The 10,622-nt window shown below is 40.7% G+C and overlaps 1 long non-coding RNA gene and 1 pseudogene across 1 annotated transcript; both read left to right on the forward strand.

The window, feature by feature from the left end:
• LOC125806746 (uncharacterized) lies at window positions 1-1,798 on the forward strand. Its single transcript, XR_007441560.1, has 4 exons — window positions 1-129; window positions 244-315; window positions 1,303-1,467; window positions 1,657-1,798. It is a non-coding gene; the product is annotated as an uncharacterized LOC125806746 (long non-coding RNA).
• A 5,006-nt stretch (window positions 1,799-6,804) lies between these two features.
• LOC125806737 (uncharacterized protein K02A2.6-like) lies at window positions 6,805-10,622 on the forward strand (annotated as a pseudogene).

Genomic DNA, 10,622 nt, shown 5'->3' on the forward strand with positions numbered 1-10,622 from the left:
TATACCCCGCGGAGCAGCAGTGCGCGTGCATGCTGGCCTCTCAGTCAAGCGTTTTCTGTGTCACCAACGCCACCATGGTTCCTCAGAGGGTCATCTTTCTTCTTGTTCTGGTCGCTTGTCTGTCTCACGGTAAGCGCAGTGTGTGTGTGTGTGTGTGTGTGTGTGTGTTTGTGTGTGTGTGTGTGTGTGGCGCGTTTCAGCTGGTGTGCAGGTTCTGACCTCTATGGCCTGGTTCTATTCTAGTTTTGGGTTCTGTTGCTGAGCTCGAGGAGAGTCGTGCACAGGGACTGCTGCTGGCGCGTGTGATCAGACGAGGTTTGAATCTCTTTGTTTGCTGGTGTATGAGCTTCTGGGGGAACTCTGGTGGAAGTGCACTTTCTTGGGTGCCAATACTTTTTTCTTATAGCAGCTTTGGTCGTTAACTAGTTCTCTTTCCACAGTTCCAGTTTGAGGTCTGTGGTCTGTATCTGCTTGCTTCTACTATGTAGTACTTTCCATTGTTCCTTATTTTGATTCTGTAATGGTCAAGGTGTGTCCATGAATGCAAGACCAATTATAGGCTCTCAATTTGGTGTTTAAACTTACTGGTTTCTCCTGTTTTTATTTGGAAATGTTGTTCATGCCTGGTACCAGTGGTAGACTTCAGTGTACTTCAGTTTGCTGTATACTTTCTGTGAACAGTTCTGACAAGTTTCTCTAAATTGCACCAAACTAAGGCTGCAACTAATTACTTGGGTAGGTGACTAATCTTTTTTTTTTTTTTTAATAAATCATACCCTCAACTTGTTTCCTGTTGATGAGGCTCCTGATCCAATGCATGTTTTGCTGCATCTTGACTGCTAACCTAGATAAATTTTGATCGGTTGAGCCTTTGATAGTTGCCATGCCTAGATCAAATTACGAAGCATATTATAGTGGACTTGCCATATGTTTATCTTAAGGAAATAATTATTTTTTTTCTTTAAATTATATTCATTAAGATATTGCTTTGACCTTGTTTGAGCAAAATGTAATTTGTTTGTTTTAATGGTAATACTAACTCATTTATGTAATTTTCCATTAATCAGCTGATTTGGTTAATATTTACTATCATGGTAACACTGCCAACTTTCTCTCTACTGCTTTAAAGACAAATGCAAGCAAGAATAAAATTCAGTGATGCAACTTTTAGTCCATGTTGTCAGTTGACTAATTGTTGCAGCCCTAAACCAAACCCACTAGTTTGTTTCTCTGCTAGTTTCTGGGTATTTTGTTTGACTTATTGGTTCCTGTCTTGTTTCATCCGGTGTCTGATGTATCCAGCGGCTCGTATTCTTTCGGGGGGAAAGAAAGCAACCTTGGCTGAGGAAGGTGGTTCAGGCTGTTGCCCTGACAGTCATGTGAAGGGGAATCTGTGGTAAGAAACGCAGGCTGGATCTGGCTCTGGATCTGGCCCTACAAGACTCTAATGGATGGAAAAGGATAAAGGTAAAGGAACACTGGTGCTCAGGCTTGTGATCTTCCTGTGCTCCCTGTAATGGGCCGATATTTCTCCCAGCTCTCCCCCCCCCCCCCCCCCCCCCGCCTTTTTTTTTTTTTTTAATTGGGGGCCATGTAAAATGTCAACTAGACAAATTTGTATGAGTACAGTACTTTTGCTTTCTGTTCTGGTTTTAGGTTACACTGCAGTCCATGTGAAGGTTTCTTCAGCATCCCATAACTATGCAAATATCAGTCTGTGCAAGAGTCCACAGTATTTGTTGTGAACACCATATTGCTCCTTCTGGTCCTCAATAAAAAATAAAGATAAATCATTGTGTGACTTGGGTTTGTTTCTAGTTATAATAGTTGAGATTTGGTGAAGATGGCTATAGCCTTTTTATTTTTATTAATTACCCATGTTTTAAACTGTATTCTAAGATGGATAATAAATGCTTTTATTTAAATGAGTTACCAAGAAGCCACACGTCATGCACTCAGCTTGTCTAAAACTCTAAAAATCTAAAACTGCTTATAAGCCAGTCATCATGGGCCAAAAAAACATAATGGTCATGGAAAATGTGCTCTCAATGAATTTGGCCATTAGCAATATTTTCCAATAATGCGAACGTTGCCAACTCCAATAACTCCAGTGCAAACTTTTATGCATGTTTATATAACCTAGGCTAGGTGGAAACATGTTATAATATATGTAAGCCAATGAAATTGTCTAACTTTATTTTACCAAGTAATGCTTACTACAATGTGTGCATAAAGGATATCTCAGTTGTAATTTCAATGCATCGCCTCCAAGTGTCGCCAAATGACAAACACAATATATACCCTGATCTTTAGTCTTCACAAAACCAGGCTTTTGGAAATGTTCACACACATTAGCGGGAGGTGCTTATTTCTGGAGGAAGCCTTTAAGTGTTCAGATTTATTTTCTTTGTCCTGTTTTTCATGCTGATTAAATTGAAAGAATTTAAAAACATAAATACACATGAAAATGAGTAGAATACCATTACATATCCACCAAAATGAACATATGATACAATAATGAAATATATATATATATATATATATATATATATATATATATAGTTTGTAAATTACCTTAAATACAGGACTTTCTCTTTGCAAGGCAAGGTTTGAGCCACTTTGTGTATGTATTAAGTAGTTAAGTGAAATAGAACAACAGTTCGTTAATGTGTGCTTGTAATCTTTACATTATTTGTAATACTGTACAAATGTATGAACAAAATTATTGTACCAGTACATTTTCCATAAAATCAACAGGAAATTCCTACATTTTATATGCCGATTTTACATTAAAGTACAGTCTTATTTTGTTTTTTAAAAATTTCCTCCTTTTTCAGTATATACATGAAGTGTATATAAATGAAGAAACTCTGTAAAAAGTTAAATCTGCAGGTAAAAAATCACATTAAACACACTGAACATAATTAGTTTTATTTTGTTCTTTTGAACGATCAACTGTTTTCTTTATACTTCTATAATTTACTAATCATATTTGAATTCTCACTTATTTCTATTTCCACTTTTGAATATTATATTCTTAGCCTATGTCTAGATACTTTTTTCACATATTGTTCTGGCAGTATAATTTAAATTTAACTAAGGTGCAGTGACGTGCAGATGCTATGGCCCAATGTGCTTGGGCAACTGCCCTTTTGCCTTCCTTGTCTGATATTGCCCTTCCGAGGGAGGGGAAAAATAATATAGGCAAATATGATTTCATATTTCAACAAGATTTTCAATATAGGCAAAAGGGAGGGGCGCGGGCGTAGCGGGGGACATGCAGCACGCTTCACTAGAAAAAAAAAGCGCAGCACACGACCGGCGCTTCAGCCGACTAGCAGAGACCGAAGAGGAGTTTGAAGATGCCGTGGGAGTAGAGCGACTGCCCTGAAGGTGAGCTTGAAATGTAGCCTTCACAGTATTACAAGACATGATCACAATCAACTTCTCTAAAATCCGATGTTGTCGAGTTTAGGACGTTTAGTGATCCTAAATAATCTGACAGCCACCTACTGTGCCACGTTTAGGTAGCAAAAAAAAACCCGACCGCCAGCTAGCTTGCAGTCAACTGGCTCAGATTGTTAAGTTACATCATGGGCCAAAAAAACATAATGGTCATGGAAAATGTGCTCTCAATGAATTTGGCCATTAGCAATATTTTCCAATAATGCGAACGTTGCCAACTCCAATAACTCCAGTGCAAACTTTTATGCATGTTTATATAACCTAGGCTAGGTGGAAACATGTTATAATATATGTAAGCCAATGAAATTGTCTAACTTTATTTTACCAAGTAATGCTTACTACAATGTGTGCATAAAGGATATCTCAGTTGTAATTTCAATGCATCGCCTCCAAGTGTCGCCAAATGACAAACACAATATATACCCTGATCTTTAGTCTTCACAAAACCAGGCTTTTGGAAATGTTCACACACATTAGCGGGAGGTGCTTATTTCTGGAGGAAGCCTTTAAGTGTTCAGATTTATTTTCTTTGTCCTGTTTTTCATGCTGATTAAATTGAAAGAATTTAAAAACATAAATACACATGAAAATGAGTAGAATACCATTACATATCCACCAAAATGAACATATGATACAATAATGAAATATATATATATATATATATATATATATATATATATATATATATATATATATATATATATATATATATATATATATATAGTTTGTAAATTACCTTAAATACAGGACTTTCTCTTTGCAAGGCAAGGTTTGAGCCACTTTGTGTATGTATTAAGTAGTTAAGTGAAATAGAACAACAGTTCGTTAATGTGTGCTTGTAATCTTTACATTATTTGTAATACTGTACAAATGTATGAACAAAATTATTGTACCAGTACATTTTCCATAAAATCAACAGGAAATTCCTACATTTTATATGCCGATTTTACATTAAAGTACAGTCTTATTTTGTTTTTTAAAAATTTCCTCCTTTTTCAGTATATACATGAAGTGTATATAAATGAAGAAACTCTGTAAAAAGTTAAATCTGCAGGTAAAAAATCACATTAAACACACTGAACATAATTAGTTTTATTTTGTTCTTTTGAACGATCAACTGTTTTCTTTATACTTCTATAATTTACTAATCATATTTGAATTCTCACTTATTTCTATTTCCACTTTTGAATATTATATTCTTAGCCTATGTCTAGATACTTTTTTCACATATTGTTCTGGCAGTATAATTTAAATTTAACTAAGGTGCAGTGACGTGCAGATGCTATGGCCCAATGTGCTTGGGCAACTGCCCTTTTGCCTTCCTTGTCTGATATTGCCCTTCCGAGGGAGGGGAAAAATAATATAGGCAAATATGATTTCATATTTCAACAAGATTTTCAATATAGGCAAAAGGGAGGGGCGCGGGCGTAGCGGGGGACATGCAGCACGCTTCACTAGAAAAAAAAAGCGCAGCACACGACCGGCGCTTCAGCCGACTAGCAGAGACCGAAGAGGAGTTTGAAGATGCCGTGGGAGTAGAGCGACTGCCCTGAAGGTGAGCTTGAAATGTAGCCTTCACAGTATTACAAGACATGATCACAATCAACTTCTCTAAAATCCGATGTTGTCGAGTTTAGGACGTTTAGTGATCCTAAATAATCTGACAGCCACCTACTGTGCCACGTTTAGGTAGCAAAAAAAAACCCGACCGCCAGCTAGCTTGCAGTCAACTGGCTCAGATTGTTAAGTTACATGCAGCTGATAACATTTCATTTTATCAAGCAAGATGAATGACGGACATAAACAGGGCCGGAGTGGGCCCCTTTTTCAGCCAGGGAGTTCCCAAACCCAAACATTTTTTCCATGGAGCACGATTTGAATAAATAAAACAGCAGCTATATCTTACAATGCCTTTTTATTGGATAAAAGTATAAGTATATGTTGGTAAGTTAACAGAACACCCTTTACTTAAACATGTTTCATTCAAATTTAAATCAGATAAACATTTAAAATGTAAAAAAATATATTTTTTTGAATTAATATTACTTAGAAGTAGTGCTGGGCGATATGGGAAAAATATTTTTTTATTTTTTATATCACGATAACGATGTATATCATGATATACCACATTTATATACATCAATTATACATAAATTAACAAAGGAAATAGACGCGTTCATCTGCGCGTTTAAAGATGGATGGTGCAGGTTGATTAATAGGTGCGCGGCTCTGGCGTGGATTTGGCGCTAATTCTACTGCTTTGGGGCTGCGTGACGTTCAGTCTCTCAGCCTGCCAGTACAGTGTCAGCATATAAATCAGGTGCGTTTTTGTACAGGACAAACCATTCAAACATGCGGATGAGATCTCAGCACCCGATTAAAAAAATCACACAGTGTCTGTATGGCTTAAAATAATTAGATAGGTTTCCGGTTATGGCGGCTAGCTGAGAGGACGTGTGTTTATCGGCTCTGCTACCTCGTCAATTAAATCCTTTCTAAAAACCTGTTTGGGGGACTGTTGTTTGATCCAGATTCATCACGAGACGAGAGATAATGCCAAACTTACAAAAGAAAACAAGTCAAAGCCGCAAACAAACTCTACAATCTTGGCAACGCCGAGCAACACGTCTAGTGCTGGAACTACTAGCATAGCCACGGAGGCCGAGGGTACGGCTTATGCTAGTGTTAGCCAGGAACCCGAAGGCACAACAGGGGGCACAATCAACCCGGCGGCTACTGAAAGCTCGCACGAGATAGCCGATACCATACTGGCAGCTATAGACACAATGAAGTCAGAGTTTTCCACCAGATTCGACGGCATATTAATGGCTATCGAAAACGTGAGGAAAGATATCACGGACTGTACCGAACGAGTTACACAGGCGGAGACGAGGATTTCAACAACCGAGGACAATATCATCACGCTGCAAACTAAAGTGCAATCCCTGAAGGGTGAAAGTAATAGACATGGAGGCAAGATCAAGGAGATCCAACTTACGATTAGTTGGTTTGCCTGAGGGAGCAGAGGGCTCCGACGCGAGTGGTTTTCTCGAGAGTTGGATACCAGATGTGTTAGGCATGGGGCCCTCTAGGACGAAATTCACAATAGAGAGGGCTCACAGAGTTGGTCCAAGAATGGAGATCACCAATTCCCCAAGAACAGTGATAATGAAGTTTCTGAATTACAAGGATAAAGAAGCAGTGGTGAAAGCAGCCTTGGTGAAAGAGCAGATCCAGCCGGTGTGGTTCTACTAAGATCTAGCACCAGGTGTGCACAGAAGGCGAAAGGAGTTTGACGGAGTGAGGCGGCGGCTCCGGGTGCTAGGACTGCGATTCGGAATGATTCCTCCGGCTCGACTCCTGGTGACATACGAGGGACGGTCACACATTTTAAACAGTCAACATTTTAACCCGAAACCAAGTGAGATTGTGCAGAGGTACAAGTTTGATTCCCGTGATAGAAGCCAGGGCGAGTCAGTGGCTGACTATGTGGCAGAGCTGCGCCATCTTGCACAGGATTGCAACTATGGAGACACCCTACAGCAGAGGCTGAGAGATCGGATTGTTTGTGGAATAAACGATGACAGAATACAGAGAAGGTTGCTGTCTGAAGCAGACCTGACTTTCGAGAAGGCTTTGAAAATTGCTAAATATGTGGAAGCAGCAAATAAACATGCCCAGGATCTGCAACTCAAGAACACAGCTATGACATGTAACAGCTTAACATCAACGAAGACTGCAGGAGCTGTGTCAAGGAAAGCCCAGAGTGATGCTGGTGAGGAGTGTTACAGATGTAAAGGGATTAACCATAAAGCATCAGAATGCAGATTAAAACAAGAAAAGTGCCACTGTTGTGGAAAATTTGGTCACATTGCGAGGGCTTGCAAAAATAAACGAAAGAGAAAAGAGACTAAAAAAATGTTACCACTGAGAACAGAAAGGGGGCATAGTTCTCATCACTACTCTCACAATGTTACAGAGAACAGCAGTGATAGCTCTGAAGAAACTGCTGCATTGGCATGCATAACTCACAAATTGCATTGAATTGCATGAAGGAAGGAAAATTGCCCCATATACTGTGGACTTGGAAGTGAATGGGAAAAACATTCAGTTTGAAATTGACACAGGGTGCAGCCTTACCTTAATGAATGAGGCAAGTTTCAATGAGACATGGAACATGGAAATTCCAAAACTGAGCCCTACCAAGGTCAAGTTGGAAACATATACAGGCCAAGCCATTCAGGTAATAGGCCAAGCGTGGGTCTCAGTAAGCAGCCAACAGCAACAAAAGACCCTACCTCTCCTTGTAGTAGCAGGAGATGGTCCCAACTTACTAGGCAGAAGTTGGATGGAGGAGATTCGTCTACCCTGGGAGAGATCCAAGAGAAATCAGACCGACCCAGTCTACAGCAAGTCTTAAAAAGGCATGAAGTGGTGTTTAAAGAAGAGCTGGGAACGTTGGTAGGTACCAAAGCTACCATACATGTGCCACCCAGTGCTACACCAAAGTTTTACAGGCCAAGAGCTGTTCCTTATGCTGTGCTAGCTAAGGTTAATGCAGAGATTGACAGGCTGTTAAAGGAAGAAATCATTAAGCCAGTGCAATTCTCAAAGTGGGCTGCTCCAGTTGTGCCAGTATTGAAGCCAGATGGTTCAATAAGACTATGTGGAGATTACAAGTTGACTGTGAACCAAGTCGCTACACTGGAACAATACCCTATACCTCGTGTGGAAGATCTTGTTGCAACACTGTCAGGTGGAAAGCAGTTTACAAAATTGGATATGAGCCATGCATATCTACAGTTACTTTTAGATGATTCATCTAAACAGTATTTGACAGTGAACATGCATCGTGGCCTATTCACTTACAATCGTCTTCCATTTGGAGTGGCTTCAGCTCCAGCTATCTTCCAGAGGGTAATGGAGGGGCTTTTACAAGGAATTCCTCATGTAGCTATTTACCTTGATGACATCTTGGTAACTGGAATTGATGAGCAAGAGCATTTAAGGAACCTGGAGGAGGTGCTAACCAGAATGGAAAAGGCAGGATTGCGCTTAAAGAAAGACAAGTGCTCATTCTTGCAAAAAGAAGTGCAGTACCTAGGCCATAGATCTCTCCAAGGACTACACCCCTTAGAGAGCAAAGTGCAAGCCATAGTGGGTGCGCCAAGTCCAAAGAGTGTCTCAGAATTGAAAGCTTACCTGGGCCTCTTAAATTACTATGGGAAAATTTTGCCGAACCTGTCCACACTGTTGGCTCCCCTGCATTCCCTACTGAAGAAGGATGTACAGTGGGGTTGGGGTGAATCCCAAGAGAAAGCTTTCTGTGAGTCCAAAAAGTTACTGGAATCAGCCACGAGACTGGTACATTACTCCCCAAGTCAAGATCTCATACTGGCATGTGATGCTTCAGCTTATGGGGTGGGAGCTGTGTTATCTCACCGTATGCCAGATGGAAGTGAGAGTCCACTTGGATTTGTATCCAAACTTTGTCTCCAGCTGAAAAGAAGTATTCACAACTGGACAAGGAAGCATTAGCCATCATCTTTGGAATAAAGAAGTTCCACAAGTATCTGTATGGTCGTACATTCACTGTCTGCACTGACCACAATCCGCTAGTCGCCTTATTTGGGGAGAAGAAGGCCATACCACAAATGGGCTCCCCTAGGGTTCAAAGGTGGGCGATATTGCTGAGTGCCTATGAATATCAGATTGTTTATAGACCAGGAAAGTTTCATTCCAATGCAGATGCTTTAAGTAGACTACCCCTTCCTGAGACTCCTGGAGAAGAAAAAGAAACCGAGCAAGTTCTGATGATGGATTGTGTGGATGCTGTTTCTGTAGATTCCAAACAGATTAGGAGCTGGACAGACAAGGATCCATTGTTATCACACGTACATGGAGATGTGTCTTGAGAGGATGGCCTACTGAAGCTGAAACCATACTTCCAAAGACGATTGGAGTTAAGTGCTCGTGATGGCTGTGTACTGTGGGGAGCAAGAGTAGTAATACCACAGCAAGGGAGAGAAATGCTGTTAAAATGTCTTCATCAGACACATTCAGGCATGTCTCGCATGAAAGGGTTGGCCAGGTCATACATGTGGTGGCCTGGAATGGACAAGGATGTAGAAAAAACAGTCCAGTCCTGTGACCAATGCCAGAGTAATCAAAAAGCACCACCAACCACACCATTGCACCCATGGGAGTGGCCTGAAGCTCCATGGTCTAGGATTCATGTAGACTATGCTGGGCCATTCATGGGAAGAATGTTTCTAGTTATCATGGATGCTCATTCAAAATGGCTAGACACCTACCCACTGAAATCATCCACTTCTCAGATCACCATTGAAAAGTTACGCCAGAGTTTTAGTGTGTTTGGTCTACCACAAGTGCTAGTCTCAGACAATGGGCCCTGTTTCACAGGTGCTGAGTTTGAGACATTCATGAAGCAGAACGGCATCAGACATGTGAAGTCTGCCCCTTTCCATCCCTCAACAAATGGGTTGGCCGAGAGAGCTGTGCAGACCTTATAGGAGGGTCTAAAGAAAGCAAATGGAGACACCATTGAGACCAAATTGTCTAGATTCTTGTTCAGCTATCGGATAACTCCACATGCAACTACAGGGGTGTCACCAGCCGAATTGATGATGTCCCGAAGGTTGAGGTCTACCTTTGATTTGCTCATACCAGACCTGCAGGCCAAGGTGAGAAGCAAACAACTAAAACAAAAAGAAAATCGAGATGGACAGACCAAACTGAGACGTTTCACAAGTGGAGATGAAGTTCTAGCTAGGAATTATGGATACGGTCCGAAGTGGATTCCAGCTGTTGTGGAGGACTGCACTGGTCCATTGTCTTATTCAGTGGTCCTGGGAAATGGGCACACTTGTAAAAGACATGTTGATCAGCTGAGAGGTTGCAGTTCTGGTGGAATTCAGGAGCTGACGGAAAGTCCCGTGAGGATACCTGCATCAGTACAGGAGACTGTGCAAGTGTCTGTGCCAACCACAACTGAGAACTGTGAGGATAGTTCGGCACAACAGGCTGAACCAGAAGTCACATTTGTAAAGCCTGATCCTCCATGCACACAGAGTGTAACTACACGTCATTCGGAGAGAGAACGACATACTCCATTGAAGTTTAAAGACTTTATGTAA

This window comes from Astyanax mexicanus, chromosome 13 (genome assembly GCF_023375975.1).
Source record: "Astyanax mexicanus isolate ESR-SI-001 chromosome 13, AstMex3_surface, whole genome shotgun sequence".
In the NCBI taxonomy this organism is placed as follows: Eukaryota; Metazoa; Chordata; class Actinopteri; order Characiformes; family Acestrorhamphidae; genus Astyanax; species Astyanax mexicanus.